Raw genomic sequence first — 24,785 nt, 5'->3', positions numbered from 1 at the left:
GCTCAAGTTGTCTATACCCTAAGTTAGCATTGGAAAACATGGCAAGGACAAAATTGCATTGTGAAACCTCAAATCACATTTTTTAGGCTTCTTACTTTACTTAGAATTGCCACTACCCACTTTGTCTTGGAATGCTCACTATTCTTGATAGAACTCATAGGAAAAACAGTTTATAACCAGCACAGAATCTGTACGCAAATAGAACAAACTTAGACATTTCACAAACTGCCAATTTTTATTGGCTTCCTATCTGTCTCTATTTTTACTTAGGAGAACAGACAAAAAAGAAAGAATACTGAAGTTTCTAGTCATCCTGAGTCACATCCACTCTTGTGTCATCATCATCATCTGCTTTCTTCTTCTTAGAGGTGTTCTATTAATCTCTCAACTACAGCTATTTCATTTTAAGTGTGGACCACTAGAGAAAATGCTTTTATATTCAGCTACCATGAATGATCTTTTTCTCTTTTATATTTTTACATTAACACCACTTTTTTCACTCTTCTCTTGCTCCTTGTTACTCTCGCCTCCCAGGAAGTAATCTGTGAATGCTTTTATACAAATTTTGGATGTAACTCTCTATAGTGATGATTCATGGATGACCTTCAGTTACTTCATGTTACATTGTATTTCCCATTGATAGGTGTAGACAGTAAAAGTTCTTGCTTTTTCTCCTGTTAGGAAAGAATTAACTGCTATAAAGACTCTTATTTTCTTTATTAGCCTGAGCTACCAGTAATAATACAACATCAAGATACTAGATTCTTATTCAAATTCATTTTCCAATTGATATTCAACTATTTAATCATACTGTGTGAAGAGTTTGCATGAGAGGGGGAGAATGAAAGTCAAAAGTATGTAATTCAGGGTAGTCCATGTTATTCTAAGGCAGCAAGCAACTCCCAAATCACAGTAGCTTAACCTCACAAAATATCATGAGAATTCTAAATTGCATGTTCAGTGTGAGTTGATAATGATGTCCATTTCATTATTGATACTTGGGGATGGGATGAAGAAGGGATCCATTTAGGCAGATGCTTTCTCCATAATCAGGGAATGGCAGGGATGAAAAGAATTCTCAGTGGGGCTTTCAGAGTTTTTACCCAGAAGTATTACATCATTTTTACCCAAGTGGCCTTGGCCAAAACATGTCACACAGCTATCCTCAAATGGGATGAGGAAGTACAAATCTACTATGTCCAGAGGGAGGAAAGCCAGCAATACTTGGTCACCAGTATCAATGCCCGAGATTGTCACACCCATAGATCTTATGGCTTTGAGCTTTCCTGCTTTACCACATACTAATTTTATAATCTTGGTAAACTTGGACTTTCTCAATAGTAAAATAGATACAAAGCACCTGCCCTACTTACCTCAAGGTTTATTTTGAGGACCAAATTCCCTAATGTGTGTAAAAGCACTCTGTGTGAAGGATTCTTGACAGGAAAATCTTTAGTTCCTGATACATGATCTTATTTCCATCTGTGTTCTATTGTGTTGGCTAGGCAATAGAAGATTTGCTTATTAAATCTGAATGCTCTTATGTAAAATCCTATCATAAGTGAATTAAAATATCGAGAAGATTGTATATTATCAAAAGGCAGGCATAAAATCTGAAAATGCAATTTGTTTTGCCCTCTATCACCAAGGTGACAATGTGGAACATTATGCTGTTTCTGAGAAAGTCAACTCCACCACTGTTGCCATGCCTGTGAGACTTCATACTCCAATAGATTTGTTCTGAAAATCAGTAATTTAGTTTGGAAGGAAACTTCGAGGAACTCCAAGTCCCCAGGATCATGATTGTCACTGTCTAAGAAATCTCTGAGCAATAGAAGTGATTTGAAAGGCTATAGGGAAAAGGGAAAAAAGAGAAAAAAGAGGAATTGAATAGATGGCTGGCCACCAGAGCAGAACTTTAGAGAAGGAGTAAGTGTATTTACCAGTAATTTCCTTCCCCCCTCCATTTCTTTCTTTCTTTTTTTCTTTCTTTCTTTCTTTCTTTCTTTCTTTCTTTCTTTCTTTCTTTCTTTCTTTCTTCTTTTTCTTTCTTTCTTTGTTTTAAAGATGGATACAGGGTGAGAACTCAGGCTGCTTTGTGAGAAATTCACTCAAATGAGTAACACCAAGAATGATAAAAAATTAGGGGAGCAGTCTTTTGGTCAAGACTCAAAACTAACTAGCCAAATAGTTATTTCCATCTCCCAAAACAGTTCTGTAGGTTAAGCATGTGGAGGTCCCTCTTATTTTTTTGTTCAATTATATAAATAACATCTTTGATGACTCACTCCTATCAGGGCATAAGCTAAGCCATTTAACTTTGTAGAGCCATTTGGCAAAAGGCCAGAGAATCAATACATACCAGAATGTAAGAATGAACATCAGGTTCAAGATGGAAAGTGAATATGCAACAGGTCTTCTAAATCAGAGGCATTGGAGGAGAGGACAAGGAATAAACACAAAGAGTGGTTAAATCACCAAGCATATTGGAACAGATGAATGGGAGCTTATCTAAATTTATTCTGAAAACAGGACTCAGTGCATCTGCATTGGCTAGCTCAGTCTTCCTAAAGTTGCTGGAACAGAACAGACACTAGATATATATTGGTCTTTTGGATTTCACTCATCATTAACTTTTCAACAGGTTTTTAATTCACAAAGCATCTGGGTTTGTGTAATTGCTTACCTAATAGTGCCCATTACATGGTCGGGTGGTAACCAGGACAGAGATAAACTAGGGAAACTGAATGCTCTTCAAGCCATCTCAAGTACTGAAGTAGAAAACCATAGTTTACTAAAATGTTCAGTAAAATAACAGTCTCATGGTGTCAGGTCCCAGCTACTACTTGGGTATGTGATGCAACTTAAATCATTTAATTTCTCTGCACAGCAATTCCTCCATATATAAAAGGATAATAAAAAAATTTATCACCTAAGTCATGTAGTTGTTGGATAATATACCAATGAATCATTTAAGTATTTTTTTAAATGCATAAACTGTTAATAAAATAACATGCACAAACTGTTATACAAATGACATCCTCTCCTACATCCACATCTTTGTAGAGGTGTTTCCCTTGAAGAGGCTTCACCCCAATACGGCTATGTCATATGCAAACTCCTAAATGGCTCTTCATGCATAAACTTGAGGGGTCTTCTCTGGCCATTTCTTCCTTTTCCGTGAGATAAGATGCCCCTCCTCAATCCCTTACAGGACAAATCATACTCTATTATGGTTTCCTGATGTTATTTTTATGATGGCAAATTAGTCATAATTTATTAAATAACTAGTTCTAGTCTCTAAGAATGTCTTTCAATTATGAATTATATTTGCAAAGAATGTTTGATGGTAATTATCGCTCAAAAAGTCAATGTGAGGACAAAGATGGATGCAGGTTGATTATTGCTATTTTAACACTAGATTCTGTCTTCTTAACATTGACCAAATGTTTACTAACTCAGTTGAGGCCAAGCTAGAACCTGCTCCTTAAGGCCAAACATAAATGTGAAGGGAAACATGGACACCTAAATTGTGGATCTGTACTTGATTATAAATTTGTCATCTAGACAATCTAGACTCTGCTTATATTTAATATTTTAAAATATAATCATTAAAGTGAACATGTACTTCATTTTTGTGGAGATTTTCCTGACCCATAGAATATGTCTCTGGACACCGAAGGGTTTAAGACCCCAATTTCAGGAAAAAAAAAAATTGTCCTGGAGATCGGGTACAACAGAGAGTACAAGTAATGAAAACAGAGACCTAAATAACTCACCTACAGCATAATATTTTCACAGAATTCTCAACTAACTCTATGAAGAGATGATAGTTGGCAGATAATTTGCAGAAAAAAATCAAAATGTACTGGACATAAAGAGATTTATTCTGGAATGCAAGTAGATGCCAACCAGACAATCAAGACAGATGTAATTAACACAAACTGAAGAAGACAAAGAGAAAGAAAAGTAATTTTTTTGGCAAAGGATTATTGCTTGAAATTTCTTTACTGTGAGGCAACATTGGACACTGATTTGATTTTTATTGCAATGCAGTGATAACAAAGTCACATATCATTAACTTCCACAGAGGACATTAAAAGGAAAACCTCTCTCTTTTAGATGCTGCTCTTTAAACATTTAGTCTGAGTCAAGAGATTCCTTAGCCTGATGACTGGCTTTCTTAAAGCATCTAGGGTGGTCTCTCCAGGAAGTACACAGGAAGGAGGAGAGGAGAAGGAATGTGACTTCTCTAACAATAGAACACTTTTAGTTTCAAGAAATTCATAGAACTGGATTCTAAGAGAACAGTGATTATCCCTGAGAGAGATGTGTGGGGTACACCCAAGCATGGGCATGTTTGCTGAATCCCTCTCATCCTTTTCTTCTTTACACTTTTGTTTGTTTAATTATTTTTTAATATAGCACACATGCAGTTCTTTGTAATTAAAGCAAAAACATAAAAGATCACCAAAGCAATTCTAAAATCCCTTAATATCCTTCTTCTATTTTCTTCTGGAATGGTTGTGGTCATTAAAATGAAAGAAATGACCTTGTTTAATACCTTGTTGAGCAAGAAGACACCTTGCCTGCAAAGGACTGTATTTCCATAACTTAAAAGTCAGTTACTGCTTGACCATTGAGGCAGATTCCTTTGAATACTTTTCCCAAGAGGACTTCTTATTAAAATGACTCTGTGTCAAGAGTTAATGTAGAAACTCATTTCACTCCTTAATTACTTCATGGGTAGAAATTGCCTCCTAAGCTTTACTTGGAACTGGTTTTTTCCTCTTTAACTTAATTTCCCTTCATTCACCAGGTTCAATTGCCTGTGGCAAATACAAAGAAGAAAAATAGTCTGTCTGTCATACACAGTTTTCCAGCAACAAAAATTGTGTTTCTCAGATCTGTTATTAACTATGTTTTCCACTCTATGTAAAGATATGCAATCCCTCTCCAAGCTGCAGACCTCTTATTTTCTGGATCCTGAACCTTGTGGGGCCCATTTTAATACAAGGGCTGTTAGTGTCTCAGCTTTCAGTAATGCAGTAAGCAACATAATCTATGAGAGGAGAAACAGAAATGTATTTAGGCTGACCTGAACCTATCAAATCTGATCATCATAAATAGCTTGACACTATAGCTCATCTTTTCCAGTTCTTACCCCAGAGAAATTTATGTTGAATTGGAAGCTCAATTTTGCTACCTACCATTAAGAAAAGTTAGATGGAGCTCAGATAAAGTAACATAACTTGGCAAGATTTCCACATCTGTCACTTGCTTTCCCTCTCTGAGGGGGAATAGATACTGCCTTTTCAGGACAGCCTTATGTATGGATTCTTGATTCAAGCATATCTCTAAACCTCTTCTTAACCATTATTTTTAATGTAGCTCCAACAAAATGAAAGAAGTCCTGATTCCAACAATTGATCTTTAGAGAAAAAGGAAAGAATAACTTAGAAAAAGCCAAGCAACTAGAAGAGTTGGGGATTTCTTAAGAAACTTTCCTGTTGAGTAGTATTCTTTTCTTCATCAGATGCCTTAAATATATATTAATGTTAATTGAAATGAACAGAAGTTTATGTAAAAAACTTTATTAAATTCAAAATTTATATGCAAATCAGGAAATCTACCACATAATACCACTCAATTTGAGTGTATATTTAGGTATAAAACACTATCCTTTTTAACTAGTATATTGATAATAATTGAATTATGAATGTTATCTTTCTAATGCATTTTTTGCTTTTGAAGCTCATTAAATCCATTCCCTTAGCTTGATATGTAATATTGCTATGAATTGCTTAGTTATAAAAGGTATGATTTTATAAGTAAAAGAACAAATTCCTTGGGAAAATATATGTAGCTAATACATATTTTTAAAAAATTGACTCAGACATGAAAATTAAATCAACAGTAGACATTCTCCACTGAATTGACTCACATGATTAACCCCCTCCATTTCTATTGTAAAACACAATGATTAATTAATAGGAAGGACAACTGAACATTTTGGAAAATGGCAATGTATTTCTGCTTTTACCAGCTGAGCCCCATGATTACAATGAATTGGTTTTGTTCTCAAACCATAGCAATACTTGTCATTATAACCACATGATTTAATTATGTATGTTAATTATGTACAAGAAGAAAGTGTGATTTCTGTGAAAGCCAAGATGAGACTTTTGCAAATCCTACTAAAAATGAGAAAAGGTGGTATTGATATAGGTGAGATAACTATAAGAAAAAAGGAAGCAACATCTGGAGGACATGCACTCAGAAATACTTTAGATTTTCTCTGCACTTAATGGAGTGGAAAATGGTTTATAGGGGTGGTTTGTGCAAGAAAATCCAATCATATGCCTAAAAAAGGAAAAAAAGAAGTTTCTAATCTTGATAGAAGTCAAAATCATGCCATCTAATATTCCTGATAACATACTTCAGCAATTTATGTTTAGCCTGTTTGAAGCAGCACTTTGTTGTTTGATGTCTGTACTAATTTGCAGTATGTCTGATTAACTGGTCCATCTTTGATGTTAGCTTTTAATTTGCATGGTTGATAATGAGTGTGACTGATTGTGTTGTATTCAGCAACTACTCACCACACCTTTCCCCCTCTATAGAAGAGTATATTTCTCCTCCCCACTGACATTGGACTTGCCCATGTGACTTATTTTAGCCAGTAGAAAGTTAATAGAAGTGACAATGTGTCAATTCTTAGGTAAGGCTTTATGAGGTTTGGCTAATCTCTGGCAGCCCTCCTGAGCCTCTGACATCCACCACAAGAAGATCACACCCCAGGATTAGGCTATTCCTTCATCCTGAATCTTAAAATGAGAGACACAGGGAGGCAACCTGAGTCAGACCAGCATCCTAGACTCAGGTGATGCTAAGGTGGGCTAAGTTGAGGCTGAATTACAACTAACCCACAGAGCTGTGATGAGGGGGAATTAACAGTGTAATGCTGAAGCCACTGAGTTTGTGTTGTTTCACGTTAATATTGCAGCAAAAGGCAGACTCATCCAGCTTTTACCTAATTTTAACACAGGCCTTACACTTGTGGATAGATATTGCTTTTTTATTATTAAGATTTTATTTATTTGAGAGAGGGGGAGAGACCATGCAAACTGGGGGAGGGGGAGAGGGACAAGCAGAATCTGTGCTGAGTGCAGAGCCTGATGCAGAGTTCAATTTCAGGACCCTGAGATTTTGACTTGAGCTGAAATCAAGAGTCTGATGCTTAACCAACTGAGCCACCCAGGTGCCACTGCATTACTTTTTGATATTTTGTCTAGAATATGTTTTTTGCATCCCTTTTCCCCCACTAAAGATGACCCTTACTGTTACCATTTGACGCTATTTTGCAGTAAGTCCAAAGCAATACTCTAAAATTTGTTTGTAATTCATTTGAGAAGTGTGTTTTAACAGACAAATGCCCAAAATAGAAAAAGCTTTGACTGTACATCAAAATATTGGAAACAGGGCCCCTTCGTATATTTTAAATAAATGTAAAGATTTAAGAGACTCATTATTATGTTTATGATACCTTGTTTTATACCAACTTTTTAAGTTAACCTACAACTACTAGTCATTGTAGATTTTATGAGAATATTATCATGTTAAAATGATGTAGAACACATACCTAGCATTAGAATGTGAGGTAATGGGTAGTCTTCATCTACTCTAATAGTTGAAGTATGTACTTTTTGGAAGGGTTAGCAAGCAAAGTGCCTCTGGTCATACCATAAGGTATGTGGAAGGAGCCATTCTGTCCTCATTGTATGCTATATCTAGAATATAGCTTGGCACATATTTGGCATTCAGTAAATATTTAATGAATCAAACAGTGTATGCATAAGTGCTGATGTGGATACAACCCTCTGAGACTGGTTTTAATGACTTTTTCTCCCTCCATCTTGCTTGCTTTCTCATGGCAGTGTAATTATAATACACCAAAGATAGAGAAAGGTGTCAGGAGTAATGAAAAGGAGAGACCTGAATGACTCACTGATTGATTAGTCTTTTTATAGAGTATTGATTGAATAAGGATACCAGTAAATATTGGAAATGTTCATACAATTTACCCCAATACAATCAGAATATTTCCAAAGACGTAGTCTTTTCTCTAGTGTCTAGACACTTCTGCTTCTATCAGTTGAGTTGTAGGCTTATAAGAATATTCATTATAGATTTGATTATAGTGGTGAATAATTATGAACAACATGAAATGCCTGATTATAGGGAATTAATTAAATCTATCATGAGGTATATGTGAAATGAAATATAGTATGTCTTGCATTTAGTAGGAACTCAATAAATATTGTTGACTTCTGACTTCAGCCATTAAAACAAAGACTTAAATGTCTATTTATTGGCAATGAAACAAGTTCATAATATATTAAGTACGACCAACAGGTTACCAAGCAGCATGTACAATGTATTTCTATTTCTGTGAGAGGAAAAACACCTTTATCTATCTATCTAGCTAGCTAGCTAGCTAGCTAGCTATCTTTTTTATCTGTATTTGTAGAAAAGTTAAAAGATTCTTACCCAAATGTTAAAAGTTATTATCTTAGGGGGTAGGAATTTGTGTTATTTTCAATTTCAACTTGATGCTTTTACTGTTTTCTATTTTATAGTGATCATATTTTATGATTATAAAAACAGACTATATTTTTTAGAAAAAAATAGTTAAGTATGTAAAGTATTTGGGGATGGGCCACATGTAAAACTAAGTCAGCTCTTAGTGAGTAGCTAAGGGAGACTCATTGTCTCACTCCCCATGTGTGTCTGTCTGTCATGGTATTTATGGGTGGATTCACAATACCGTAAGTGGATGAAAACTTAGGTTTTCTCCAAAGATCCAAATTCTATATTGAATTCCACCTTCACACATAGTAACAGCAGATCACTTATTCTATAGAACATGGCAAAGAAGGTACTTTTGGACATTATTCCTTAGACCTCTAACCAGAAAACAAACACCAGAAAGAGACAGGTGAAGCTCTATTTAAAACTAAATGGAGGGACACCTGGATGGCTCAGTCAGTTAAATGTGTCCAACTCTTAGTTTCGGCTTAGGTCATGATCTCAGGGTTGGGCATCAAGCCCCGTTTTGGGCTCGACGGTTGTCAGGGAGTCTGCATCTCCCTCTCCCTCTGCCACTCTGCCCTGTCACTCCACTCACACTATCACTTCTCCCCAAACCTCTAGAATAAATAAATATTTTTTAAAAAGTAAATGGAAAAAACAACCACAACAACAAATCAAAAAACTAAATGAGTTCTCCATTCTTCAAATCCTTTCCCTGGAAGTCTTGATACCTGGAGAATACACAGCATGTCTGATATATGGGACATACTTATAATAGAACGTTATTTGTTGTTTATTTGAAATTCAAATTTAACTGGCCACCCTGTATTTTTATTTGCTAAATCTGGCAACCCTATTGATAAGCCATATGTTTGGCCTAACTCTCTCATTTAATAGAAAATAGCCAGATCTGCCTGCAGGGTTGTTATGTCAGAGGTAGTATATCCTTCTTTTACTTCTCTTCTCAACTCTTGGCCTTTACCCTAGCTCTGAGTCAGCCTCAGCTCACCCAGTCTTAGCACTGACAGCTTGTAGTGACTATGTTTTCCTATACTGCGGAGATAAAATCCAATGGAACTATTCTTATTCTGTACCCAATAAAGGAGAATAAATACTAGTATTTTTGCTAGGTCAAACAAATAAATTTCCTTATTTTCTTCTCTTTCTTTTTGTTCCTCCCCCAGCAGCCAAGAAGGCACAAACATTATGGTTCTAAAAATCCTCATTATTATCTCTTAGTATGAAATGATACTTATTACAGCATGTAAGTTACCTACTGCCACAATAGTATTGCATAACCAAGCATCCAAAATGTAATGGCTTAAGACAGTAAGATTTACTTAGTTCACAGGTTTGCAGACTGGTGTTTAAGGCTGAAATTGCCTGGATGATTCTTCTGGTCTCAGCTGAGATCAGGCACATGTCTGGTATCCACTGACTATTGGCTGGGACAATAGGAATCACTAGGCCATGCATTTTTCATGTTCTAGCAGGCCATCCTGGGCATGTTCTCATGATGATGACAAAGGTGTAATAGCACAAGTGGAAATATGTAAGCACTTTCTAAAAAGCTCAGTTTATGTATCATCTGTTAACATCTTTTATCAATACTAGTCACAGAGCCAACTACAATCAAAAGACAGGGAGAAAATGCAAAGTGACATGACAAAGGGCATGGGTAAAGGAAAAATTGAAGGCATCACTGATGTAATCAATATACCACACCTAATTCATGTGATCATGAATACTGATGACTAGCCCTTACTAAATACGTGAACCCATGTCTCTTTGGCACACTATTAAATCAATGAAACCTCTTCACTAATGCTGAAAGAACAGTTGGCTCTCCATGAGATTCTTAGAACTGTTCAAATTCTAGGAGCAACATTATTTTTTTTTAGGCATCCTGGAGGCACCTTTGAAAAGGGTAGGCCAGCGCCTCCCTAAGGAGGGCATTGTAATAGTTCTGCTTGAAAATACACACAGTTTGCATTTTAATACTCATAAATTGATTTTCAGTCTGACCGGGCAACTGTGGTGTTGTTTCTTACTGAGACCATCAAAATTATAAATCTACTTAACCTTTTTTTCTCCTAAACTTCTATTAAATACACAATATGCACTGCACAGATAATGTAACACAGAATGAAATGGAAAATAAGGTCTTCAGCCATTCCTAATCTAATTGTAACAACTTGCTGATAACTAATGAAAAGACCAGAAGGTAATCATTTCCTCTTTTGAATGAAGAGAGTTTTGCAGCTTGACTGCAACTGTCTGTGAATTTCAAGCTCCATTTGCTGAAACTAACATGAAAACAGTGTATTTGACTCTTGGAATCACTATGCAAAATTGTTTGGAGACTACTGCAGAAATTTATATTCATTTTCACCTTCTCATAATCATTATGTTCCATCATACTTTATAACAAAATAAATATCCTGGATTTTATAAAATTAAGGCAGAATAAAACTGGGTTATAAAAGATTTTCCCTAATGTTACTGGCAATTAACATTTAAATGAAGATTTAAATTATCCATAACACAAAATTGAGGAAAACAATTACATTTAATTAAATGTATTACTCACAATGATTAAAATAGAAACTTAAAAAGGATTGGCTACTAATTTCATTCTTACAGACCAAAAGGGAATTTTAATATTTTAATTATTTTTCTGTATATATATTATATGACATGTAGTCACATAACTAGAATCACAAATCAAAGAGAGTTTATCCTATTTTCTAGACTTATAAGCATAGTCTTCAAGAAATATATTAGTAAACATATGTTGTCACTGAAAACACACATTTTTGAGCATTTATCTTGAATTCTGTGAATTGCTTCTATACACCAACTAACCATATAGAATAATGAGAATAATTTTTTTTTCTTCTCCCAGTTTAGATACATAAATTATACTCTAAATAGCTCTAGTAGAGAAAGCCAGTTGTTGCAGAGTAAAAATAATGTTGGACTCAGTATCATGTACCCTGGCTTTGAATCTCCAGCAGTTATTAGCTATGTGACCTTGGGTCAAACCTACCGGAGCTTTTGTCTGTCTGCTAAGTTTCATGAAACAATTGAGATAAACCAATTGCGCACTTCAAGAAATCAGTAACTTTTTATTGAACAGCTGAAAAGTACAAAGACAAAAAATAAAAATGAGGATCCTACCAACATTTTGTTTTGGAAACATCCTCTGGTTTTCATTGTCAATTAACTTTTTCTAGATTCAGGCGTAAAGAAGGTTGATAATCTCTCTGCTGTTCAATAATATGGATAAACAACAAATATTATGGGGATTAGGTGTGAAAATGCTTTTGCAAAACTATGTCTATAAATATAACAAGACTATTCCATCAGTGCTATTTCCTAAATGTAGATGAATGATTTTTTCAAAAGCAACTCATATGAATACCCTGAATTATTATAATTAATCATTGTTATTGGTGTTTCTAAGCTTTTAGGGGTTATGGATACTTTGAGAATCTAATCATAATCAGATACTGACCTTCCCTTAATTTCCAGCAATTTTTTGGTTTGACTTTAGGGGTAATTTGAATTTTAACTTTCGTTTTTGCTACGATGGGGTTGAAAACCAACCAAAAACTCATTCAAGAAGAATATTAAAGGTTCATATTTATAAAAGTGGAAAAACAAAGTGTTTTTTTTTAAATCAAGAAGGTTTTTCTTAATGTAATGGAACCAAGACAAGAATAGGTCTAATGTCAAATAAAAGTTAAATTGGACAGTGCATGGTTGCCCAAATGGGACTAATGGTCCATATTTTGAAAAACAACAACAAAACCCCAATTTCTTTGCTTCTTTCTATAGTAGATATTGTTAGATACTTGACAGACAGCCCTCTGTGTTTCCTGGCAGAGTCCATCTAGTATTATGAAGGTTAAAATATTGGATCCCCATTTTCCTAATCTTCCTTGCAGTTGGGGCACAGACCAGTGATACAGTGCTAGCCAGTGAGGCAGAAAAGCAGTTTACTACAGACTTCCAGGAAAGATTCATCTCTCCTTGAATACAGTGTGTTTGTGGGAAAGAAACCACTGCCCCCTCATCCCCACTTTTGAATGTTGTCTTTTGAAGATGTTGTTTCTCTATTGAAGCCATTTGTGACCATGAGTTCAAGGCTAGAGGAAATGATGTAGAGTCCTGATGATTGATATTGCTGAGCCACTTAACCAACCCTCATCTGCATATCTATAGATTCTTTATTAGTAGTATGTGAAAAATTAACCCATACTGTTTATATGCTCACTGTTATTTGGATATTCTGGAACTTGAGTCCAAAAGTACTCTAATGAACCTTTTGTTTCCTAGAGTTCTACAATTAGCTAACTGATATATGTAGCAAGAAACAAAAAATATTTTTATTTCATGAATGATAATAACAATGATATTTTTAAAATCACAAATACCATGGTGGAGGTTCTTGTCTTAAATTTAAGTAGAGGGAGAGAGCCTATGATGCCACTGTGTGAATTCCAGTATGGAAGTTCTTTGGGGTTTCTTTTTCAGAGGCTTCCTAATCCCACCCCTTGGCAGAAGGATCTGTTAGAAAATGGGTCAGAGAGAAAAGGAGAGAGGCAGGGGCGGAGAAGGGAGGAGGTAGAGAGAAAGAACACTACAACACTACAGATAATAAAAGCTAAGAGTAGCAGGTCAGTGCCGATGAAATACACTGTGATCTGAATGAATTCTGAAGTCTTGATTTTTATTTGTCCCTCCGGTGCATGTTTGTGTGGCTGTGCTGAGTTTCTTTAAAAGCTTTTTATAGAAGGGGATGACAATCCTGACAGTAATTTGGCCAAAACACACAAACACATACACACACACACACCAAAAACCAAAAATACCAATGCATGCTATTGCCTTTTGCCTGGGAGGGAGTAAGGACAGCCTGTATTTTCTTTTCCATTTCATACATCATTTAGAACTTACTGCAGTGATTCCACAAAGTCAAGAAGCTTTAAAAAGTTAATGAGAAATATACAAGAAAAATACCGGTTGTGTGTTATTCTGGAATACCCTGAACTGTCCAGGGCTTGTTACACAGGGAAGCAAGGCTGTTTTAATGGCTTTCATTTTTATTGCACTAGAATTGCAGGGAGCACCCTAAACTTTCTAAGTTAATAAAAAAATATTATGACCTTTACTTGGTTGGCAAATAACATTGTTTCAGCACTGGAATTTTCAAAGCTTATTCTTCTGTAGTTTTGACCTCAAAGACTTTATATTCATTGTTGCAAATTCCTAATGCTAATTAAATTAAACCCTGGCATAGGTTTTGGTCTTCTGGTACCATGGATCACTTGATCACAAAGGACTGGGTAATCAGTTTTATCCTTAATCATGACTTCTTGTGACTTCTTTTGTGTAGGTTTCTTGTAAAGTGTGTTTAGTTGTATATTCCAGTTTAGGTTTCTTGTAAAGTGCATTTAATTGTATATTCTAGTTTAATTTAATGTGAATATATTTTTATTTCAACTGATTAAAAATCCATACAAGGTAGAGACTTTCTGTTACATTTTCCAGTTTCTTGCAGAACAGAATCACTTAATATATATCACATGAAAAAACCACTTCTTTGGGATTCAATAGATATAAAATGAAAAAAAAAGTTACTTTCTCAAAGTAGGAAAACCTTGGCTTGAAAAAGAAAAGTCTTTACTACATAACACTTAAGAACATTTAAACATATTCTAACATATTCCATATGATAACATATTCCATATCCCCATGCTGGAGACATGTATGTAGGAATCTACAAGCATATTTGAACATAAAGTATATTCGGTTCAAAAGAGGGATAAGATGCTTCTTAAGAGAAAACATGCATTAAAAAATGCAATTCTACATTATGTAGGTCTAGTATTATGAATATGGCACGTGTCACATCCAGACAAAGTTTTCTTTATTTATTTAACAAAATTCTTTCATGACAGATAATGCCTATTTATTTTTCCAAACTAGGAAGGAGAGGTGGGCGGAGGGTCGGGGTAACTGGGTGACAGGCACTGAGGTGGGCACTTGACTGGATGAGCACTGGGTGTTATTCTATATGTTGGCAAATTGAACACCAATAAAAAATAAATTTATAAAAAAAAGGAAAAATAATTTTAGCATTATAGTTAAGTAAGTTATCTTTATATAAAACATCTTGATTTAAGTGTTTAGAGAATATTTAAATTCGTGGATTTATAAAGAAATGAATTTGTTGACAGAAGCTGCTTCTACATTTAATCATGCATTATTTAAAATGTATTAAGATGCTTATATGCAAAGATCTGTAGAAGACAGCCTGTAAATATTGGGATAGCTACTTCTAATATAGGAACTAGTTTGTATTCTCCAACCTTCTTCCCAGCAAGGTTGAGAGGCTGAATATCTGAGTGGAACTTTTGGCAATCTCATAGTGTTTAAGTTTGAATTAAGTACCTGCCAAGGAGGATGGACACTAAGAGATGCCACAAAGAGTTGGGACCTCTAAAGAACTATACTTAAGAGTAATGACAATCAAGATTAGACCAGCCCTCAGAGTCTGAAACTCAGCTTTGAATCACTTCAATCCCTAAATGAATTATTGTGAACTGCCTCTCACCTAACTGCAGAAATAATAGAGCAGTTAACTAGAGGAAGATCAGTGGAGGTAGGGAACATGGAGAAGAGGAGGAGAGGTTTAATCATGTTGAAACTTATTGACCAAATGGACTGTGGCTTTTTCTCTGAGTGTTATGGGATGACATCGAAAGTTCTGAGCAGAAAGGGCTGTAAACTGATGTGCATCTTAAAAGGATTCTTTCAGTTGCTCATTGAGAAGACAGTAACAACAAAAACCGTAAAAACCAGCAGCAAAATCAGGGAAACCGGTTTAGGACTATTGCAGAAAACCAGGAGAGAGATTAATGTGATTCAGACAGAGCTGAAATCAGAATACATAGGGAGAAGTGGTTGAATTCTTTATATATTTTGAGTATGGAACCAATAACAGTATCATATAGATTGAATTTTGGGTAGGAGAGAGTAATTATTAATAGTGTCTTCTTTTACTTTCAGAAAGGTTCTAATTTTGACAAATTATATGATCTTCTTAGTTAAATAAGAATGAACCTATTTCATGGTATATTATTATTTTTGCATGTTGCTTGATTCCAAATTATAATTATATAGGATCTTATCATCAACATTCATAAGAGTGATTTGTCTTCCTCAGTCATTTCAGGTGGGGATAGTATGATTGAGGTAAGTGGCTACAGTGCTTTGGAAAAATTTAAACACCATAGAAATGAGTTATTCAATAAAGATTTTAAAGAATACATCCTTGAATTTGTCTTGGTCTGGTATTTAAAGAAGCAGTTTTCTTAGTTTTTAGGGTATGGTCAATTTTTTTCAATTTCTTTGGCTCATTTTAGTAATTTGGAAAGGACATAGTCTGTTTTGCATTCCATTTGGGATTTAACTTTTTAATTTTCACTAATATGTTCACATTTATATTTTCCAGTTTATAACTCAAACGAAACTATTTCTATTGAAATTATCCCCCTGAAAATATTTCTCTCAATAGCTTCCTGCTATCATGGACTTTGTTGGAGTTATTATTATTATTATTATTATTATTATTATTATTTCTTTATTTTGTCCAAGTCTATTACAAGGGTTTTCTTTTCAATCATTCTATAGTTTTATATAAAAATACTTAAGCTTTAGAACTATAATTACGTATTTATTTAATCTTATGTTCAAATAGATTAACTGCTTTATTCAGTAATGTATTTATTCAATCAACTAATATTTATGGAGAGCTTGCATTGGACTGAGTAGTGGGGATATGCAATGGACTCTGTCCCACACCTTCCAAATTCATATATTGAAGTCTTAACTCCATAGTTTTAGGAGGATAGCACCTTTGGGAGATCGTTAGATAATGACAGTTGAGCTTCTCTAGAATGGTATTAATATCCTTATAAAAAGTACCCAAGAGACCTCTCTCACCCCTTCCATAATGTAAGGACACACAAGAATTCTGCACTCCAGAAGAAGGCCCTCACTGGAATCCAACCATGTCAACATCCTGATCTTGGAAATCCAGCCTCCAGAACTGTGATACATACATTTCTACTATTTATAAGCTATCCAGTATGTAGTACTTTGTTATAGAACTCCAAACTGACCAAGAAGATGTGACAGAGAACATGAAGATATGGTCTCAGCCCTCACTGTGAGAGAAAATAAGAAATAAATATATACGTAAATCAATAAACTAATTAGAATCCATGGAAATAACAAGATGCTTTGTGAAGAATAAGGGAAATGAGACTATTTTAGAAAAATACTGGCTAGAGAAGAATTTTCAGATGAGGTGCCACTTAGATTGAAGGATGAGGAGGAGCCTACTACAGTAAAGAGAAGGGATAATAACAACCTAGGCAGAGAACAGCCTGTGTGGTGTCCCTGGAAGTACAAAAGGGCTCAGGATTTTTAAGAAACTGAAAAATGTCCAATGTGACTAAACTGGAGTAAAGAACCTCAAATGAAGCTAAGGTACGACATGCTTCCCTATTTTCCATTTCTTATTTTTCTTGAATTCCAGAAAATGTTCAACTATTATCTTATTTATTTCATCTTGCCCATTCTCTCCATTGTCTCATTTAGGCAATCCAGTCAGTCTTTTTAGTTAGTTAGAAATTCACATTAAGTAGTATAAATGTAATTCATGTATATTCAGACTCTATAGTGGGGCATGGTGCACTGTTTTTCTTCTTACATCAGTACACAAAAAGCTTCCTTGTAGCTTCCAAGGATTGTGATTCCTAAGTCCTCTCCCAACAGTATGCGGTAAATTTTATTTCATAGCTGAAAAACCCTGAACTTAGGTAATTTGAATCTTTTATAATGGACAGTAAGCAAACCTGCCTGATGTTTGTTCCAGAAGAAGAAACTATTATATTGAATAGGCAAACCTGCCCCTGTTTCCAGAGATAGATACTATTTCTAACTTATAAGACTGCTCTCTATGCAAATATCCTTGGAAAGACAGTTTGAATAAAAAAGGCAGTATGACTGCTCATTAGTCATACACAAATTCAGAGATTCAAAGAGAGTTGTCTCCCAAAGATGGACTCCTAGCAGAGACTTTCTCTTTCTATTAGGTAGTATGTGAATATTCTTTCTGTTTAGCATATAACCCTCAGGAATGGCTGTACACTGTTGAAAACTCTCTGTATGCTTTTCTCTTGACAACTGTACTAGCATTCTCCATGGACAGTTACTTCATATTTAGTACCATGTGAATTACTATAGAATTTGAGTTTAATAAACATTTGTGTAATAAATCAGTTATCTGTTCTTAATGAACTTACATGGTCAAACCTGCTTATAATATTGTACATCCTATTTCAAAAGACCACTATGATGAAAATAAGAATATTAATAAACATTTGGCTACTAACAGCAGTTTGAGAAACTAACATTTATTACTGAGTGAACAGTTCCAAGAAACATTCCAAGAGAGATTTCTTCAAAGTCATAAATTTTTTATTTGATTTCAGTGGAGAGCCAATTAGGGACTAGTTTCACACAGTGGATTAGCTTATCTCTTTAAAAAGATGTCAAATTTGAAGCTAAAAACAAACAAAAAGATCTTATGGGACTTATTTTTCATCTCCAGTGGGATAATAAGTGGATTTCCTAGAGTCTTGGGGGCCCTTCTTCTGTAGAAATGATTGGCTCTGGAATATAAGAACATAGAAGTGGAGTTTAGTGATAGACACCTCCCAGTGGAACTTAAGAATGCTGTCCTTGAAGAGTAAGATCATATAGAATCTGTTTTCTCAGGAAAAAAAAGGTGATAGATTGTGTAGAAATATAGCAGTATCATAAACCACAAAAGGAACTCACATTCTTTTATCAGTCATCTAGATTGGCAAATCCTAGAGGAAATTGATGCTCAATTTTACTGGTCTGTAATAATAAAATAGTTGATATACCTTGGTAGATTTTGTAAGTCATATAAAATGATAGAATTTAGCCTATGGGTATATTATATTACACTTCTATTAATTTTTGAATTCTTTTTATTATACCAAAAATGGTAAAATTGATCTATTTCCAAAACATACATTAAAAGGGGTGGGACTGCCAAGGTGAGAAATGTGTAGGAAGCTCTAAAAGGATTTTGGACAAGTGGTAGATGTTTTTATATTTGTCTTAAAAAGATCACCTTGATTGCTAAGTGATAAATCACTGTAAGGGATAGGACAGGAGTAGAAATAAGGAGAAAAATTCTGGAAGAAGTTTCCATTAACTTGGTCAGGGAAGGAATTGAATTGAAAAGCTGAGGGGCCCTCGATAAAGAAGGTAGGAGGAGACTTCACTTGGTCCCTTCACGTACTCTTCTGGGAAAATGTAGGATATAGCCTGCCAAAATCTTCTGTTCCAGAACTCCCAGATGATTCAGGAATAAATTTATCTGTGTGAACTCAGAATCAGGCAACATAGCAGCACGATATTCCTTACCTCATTCAGGATGAGTAAACACATACAAACTGGTAGGAGGCAATGAAAATACTCCTGGCAGAAAATTATTTTTAAAGGATTTTACTCCAGCAAGTAGAAAGCAACTTGAGAAAGTAAGCCCCTGTTTTCTGTTCTCAAGAAGGTACCAGAAACATGGAATGAGAAATGCAATGAGATGAGAATTTCTTGTAGTTATATGGTTGTATAGACAGTCAATTTCTTTGATAATGTGAATGTTTGTTATTTTGTCTGTTTTTAAAGAAGTACTTTGCAAATGAAAGAACTTAGATGAAAATCATTCATGTGTTACATAAATACTGCTGAGTGAATACCAGGTGCTGGCCACCATGCTAGGAAATTAATAGCCGCCAAGAAAAAAACAAGGATTCTTTCTGGGGGTGAGTGTTGAGGTTGAGATATGTATACGAAACTAAGAGACATTGATGGGTGGGTGCTCTAAGTGAGGTATAGATAGGAGATGTGCAGTGATGGATTGTGGTCAAATATAGACTTTTGTACACAGAGTGGGTCAAATACTATTCCTTGAAGTATGTAATCCTCATAATTGGTGTAAAACTATCAAAACATATTAGTTCTTTCTCCCAATACCTACAGTTAGTTTGTTGTTACAATTAAATCAGCAGTGCTTGAGGACCTCAAGATAGGTATTTTAACCTATGCCATGCTTCCTAATACTATCAATTAGTGAAAACCCATAAGGATACATGTACAATAGAAAAGTGATGAAAAAAATCCAAAATAAATAGATACTATATAAAAATAGATAGTAACTTGAATGAAATGAGTTTTTGAATAAATACATTAAAATATTTTTTTTGCTTTCCCCAACTTCATAAGCTTTTATGAGATATGTCACTTTTTTTCCCTTTTAACTGCAAGTCAGATCTCAAGTTCAATTAAAATGTTTACTAACTTTCACATTTCACATTTCATGGGAGAGAAGGGTACTCTGAGTTGAAAGTAAGTAAGTGCTATAAGTGCTTCTCACAAACACAAAATAACGATAATGGCTCCAAACTTTAGTCTCAAACTCTTTTTCTTTAAAAATTCCTTTTAATACAAAGATAGGTGATATGACTAGAAGCCTCTCATTTTCTACTAACTTGATCTTTGGTTATAAAAGTCAAGAGGAATCCCAGAGAACTATCTTTGCATTGAATTTTAGAACTGGCATACTCATAGAGGAATTCCTGTTCTCAGCAGAAATCAATTCGCAAGGAAGCAGCTTTAAGCAGTCAGAATGTCAACAATTTCTTTCAGATCCTTTCCTTTCTTTTCTTTGGATATGAAGCACCCCAGACCCACAGAATTATGCTTTTTCTGATTTGATGCGCAGATTAGCTTGTCTAAGGCAGCAAAGCTTCATTTACTTATTTAGCTTTCTTCATGTTTCTATTCTGTGCCTTTTGTCTCAGTCCTATGTGGTAAAAATTATGATGTCTTCTTGAGGCTCCAGATTATTTTTGTTTTGCAGAGGGAGCCACAGTCTAGTTCCTAGAGATTATTGGATATATTTTTGTATGATATTAAATAAAACAATAGCATGCAAGGATCTTTGGGATGTATTTCCTATTTTCCTCTTGTCCTGTTGTTCATTACTTCCAGGTCCTCAAACCATTGTAATTAAAATTAGCGATAAATACATTCAGGACAGTGATATCTTAAAGGGAGGACTCCTTTTATTTTACCATTGTCTCTCATGAATTGGCTTTGCCCACAAATGTCCAGAGCTCTTTAATAGATCACAATAGAACAAAATCTGTTTCCCTTAGAAATTTTATATGACTATATTTTATTCTGACTACAAAACTTAGTTTTCTTCTTTCCTGCATGTTAAATTTTTGTTGAAGCCTTAGAAATTGGAATTTCATATTCCCTGAAAGTATACAACTTTGATCATGTGGTGGGGGAGATTGTCATGGTCTTGTTCATTTTTGTAATTTCCACCATGATTTATTTCCTCATTTTTCACACACAAGGTATTGAATCTTCAGTTTGTTGTTGCTTTTGTTCTTAATGGGCTCTCTCTCTCAAATAAATAAAATCTTAAAAATTTTTTTTCTCTCCTACTCCTTTTCTTTCTCATTTACACTTCATCTTCTTCCTGTCTTCTGAATTCAAAGTGAAAGAGTTACAGATAGAGAAGAATTGAAATGAGAATTCTTCCTGTATCTGTCTTCATTTTGCCTTTGGCTGGAAACTTGTGGTCACTGACCTCCATTTCTGGTACTTTTACTACTTCCATGTACATTAAGCCAATTAGCAATGCTGAGAATAGAACCCCAAGAAAAAGAAACTATTAAGAGATGATCACCAAGAAAGCATTTTTCATTTTTTCTTTTTGACCGCCTTCAAAAAGCACTTTTGTTGGTTACAAGAATTAATTACATGGGTAGAAACAGAGATAGGAGAATTTTTCTTTACGTTTTTTTCCATTACTTCTTTCTGTATTTATAAATATTTGCTAGTATTATATTCTCAGTATTTAACTAGTAACGACAATAAAAACTGGAAACAGAAAGCCTGTACAGGGAAGAATGAACAGGACATTGATTCTACCTTCAAGGACATTTAATCTAGTAGGAGAGACACAAATAGACAGGAGATTATACTATGCTGTGGTAAGTGATGTAATGGCATAAGTTAAGGTGTATGATGGATAATCATTCACTTAGAAAAAGCGTTCTTGGGAACCCTGGGTGGCGCAGAGGTTTAGCGCCTGCCTTAGGCCCGGAGCGCAATCCTGGAGACCCGGGATCGAATCCCATGTCGGGCTCTCGGTGCATGGAGCCTGCTTCTCCCTCTGCCAATGTCTCTGCCTCTCTCTCTCTCTCTGTGACTATCATAAATAAATAAAAATTAAAAAAAAAAAAAAAAGAAAAAGCGTTCTTCTTTGGATCCAGGCAAGTTGAGTTTCCAATTTCATGTTAACAATACCTGTTTATATGTGTGAGAAGGTAGGAGCAAAGGGGAAGAATTTGGCATGATTACTAACTGTCATGTGGTAGGCATTTTCAGAGTAAACTGGAACCCAAAATTTCTCTAATTTGCCTATAGCCAATATCCTTTATTGACCAATACAAAATTGTATTGAATTCTCTAGCTATCAACTGCAGGAACTCTCATCTCTCTTGTAGCTTTTAATTAATGGTTTAAGATGGTGTTATCAACCAGTGATTGTTGACACATTTTCTTTCCCCCTGGTTAAAATACAGAGAGCAAAACTGTCCTTTTGACAACTTAACATTTTGGCTTAGCAATTTTTGGCATTTGTGTTGCTTTTGGAAGCTGTGATATAACCTCTTTCCTGTGGCATGTCAGGTTTTCTGAGTTATCCTTGCTACAACACATTTTCAGGTTTTGATGAAAGATTTGCTTTTCGAATCAATTACTTTCCTTCTTGCTTGTTTTTCTCAGGATGGAAATATCTCCTTATAAAAAAAATATAAACAGAATTCATCACAATCTCTGAAAAGGTCAGAGAGGAAGTTGAAGAAAGTGTTTAAGAACTCATCACACCATTAAGATATCCCCAATGCAGCATCCTGTGGATTCTTTTAAGAGGAACTCATATGGTCAAATTATATCTGGCCCATAATCCATTTTTCTTAGGTTGAAGGTTGTGGAAATCTAGAAGTTTACATAAGACAGCAAAGATAGTGGTTCTTTGATAAAGTAATAACAAACCAAAAATAAAAATAAAAATGTCATCTGGTTGGTATGATTGCTTGATATCTCATTAAGCATTATACAGATAAAGAATTTCAAATATATATAAAGCTCTAGTCACAAACTTAGAAAACATTAGTATAAAAATTTTAATGAATTGATTAAAACAAGACAATTTTAAGCAGTTTTATCTGACATCTGTAGCTATAGTCTATATAATGCAAATAGAAATTCTTATTTCCTTGGCCTCAATTTTTTTCTGAATGTATATATGCTGTGCCTAATACAGAGTATGTGCCCCATAAATATTTGTGGAATAGATGAGGCGAATAATACCATTAAAAAGTCTTTGGACATCGGTGAATATTGGTAAAAATTAAGTTATTAACATTTTATTTTTACTTAAACCAAGTTTCCCCAAATAGCCTCCATTGGTAAGGTTTTAGACTTAGCCTATGAAAAACTTTTGGACTAAAAGTGGATTTGATTTGTGTATTTTGCATTTACTCTAGTGAAAAAATATTTATTAAGTTTACTATTTATTTGGAAAAATAAAACAAAATCCTAGATTCTCTGCCCAAAGCTGGACTTGTATGCTTACTGCCTTGTCGGTCAGTGTAAAGTAGTTGCCATAACAACCACCATATCAGCTGGACACAAAGAAGTCTGAGTATTTCTTCTAGTGCTCAAAAGCAACTTCTTAAAGGAAAACCCATATTAATATCTTCCTCTCATTATATTAACCTATTAAACTGTTTTGGTAAAGGGTAACATATCCAGAATTAAAATTTATGCAAGGTATCTCAGCTTTTGGAATATAGATTTTCTCCTCATTCTTTTGTTTTAGTGTAACAACTAAGTGTCTCCTTCTGCTGGATCTGATACCTCTGGATCAGCCTTTGGTGGGGAAAGAAAAGTCACTTAGCAGCTTGGGTCCCATGAGAGGATGTTATAAGCAATCTTCCTGTTTTAAGCCTCGGCCCCATCCACAAACAATTCTTTAGGAGTACCTGGTACCTCCAATTCCTAATTTTTAACTAGGGTATTACAATGTGAATTTCTCATCACTACAAGCATGATATTTTGAACATTTTTTCTCTTAAATCACTTATAGTCCTCCAGGTTCTTTCTTTTAAAAAAATTTTTTAAGAAGAGTTTATTTATTTATTTGACATTAAGAGAGAGAGAATGCACACAAGCAGGGGGAAGGCAGAGGGAGAGGGAGAAGCAGACTCTCCACTGAACAGGAAGCCCTATGTGGGGCTAGATCCCAGGACCCTGAGATCTTTTTAGAAAAAGAAACATAAAAAATTATGATCTAGTTGAGGAAAAAGGAAAGAATGAGGAAATGAATGACAGTGTTTATACAGATGGTCAACAAAACCCAGGCTGGTTCCTTGAAAACATGAATAAACTAGAAAAACTCTGGAAATATTAATCCACAAAAAAAGGAAGTGTTTCAAACATTAGAATTTAAATAGCATACACAATTAAGAAAATCGGTTTTTAATGTTAAAATTAAATCTTGAGAACACCACAGACAACTTCAGCACAATACATATGAGAATTTAGAATAAACAGATCAAAACTGACAAAATCAACTTTGGAAGTAGAAAGACCAAATAAGTTCATTATCATTGAATTGGTAATCTAAGTCCTTCCCAAAAGGACCAGGAAGTTTCACCAAACACTTAGGTAATGAAAAATCCTTCCTACATACAAACTGTTTTAAAGAATAAAAAGACTATTACCCAAGTTATTTTAAGAAACTGGCAGAAATTTGATAACACAATTGATCAAAAACAATGTAACAAGCATAAACACAGTTATATTTATGAAATATATAGGCATAAAATTCCTAAAGGCAATGTTAGTGAATTAAATTTATGTATGTGTTAACAAAAAAAAAATCTGACAAGATTTATCCAAGGAATATGATCATTGAATTTTAGAGAATCTATTTTCAC

Source organism: Canis lupus, chromosome 9 (assembly GCF_003254725.2).
Source record: "Canis lupus dingo isolate Sandy chromosome 9, ASM325472v2, whole genome shotgun sequence".
Lineage (NCBI taxonomy): Eukaryota > Metazoa > Chordata > Mammalia > Carnivora > Canidae > Canis > Canis lupus.
This window is presented reverse-complemented; position numbering follows the sequence as displayed.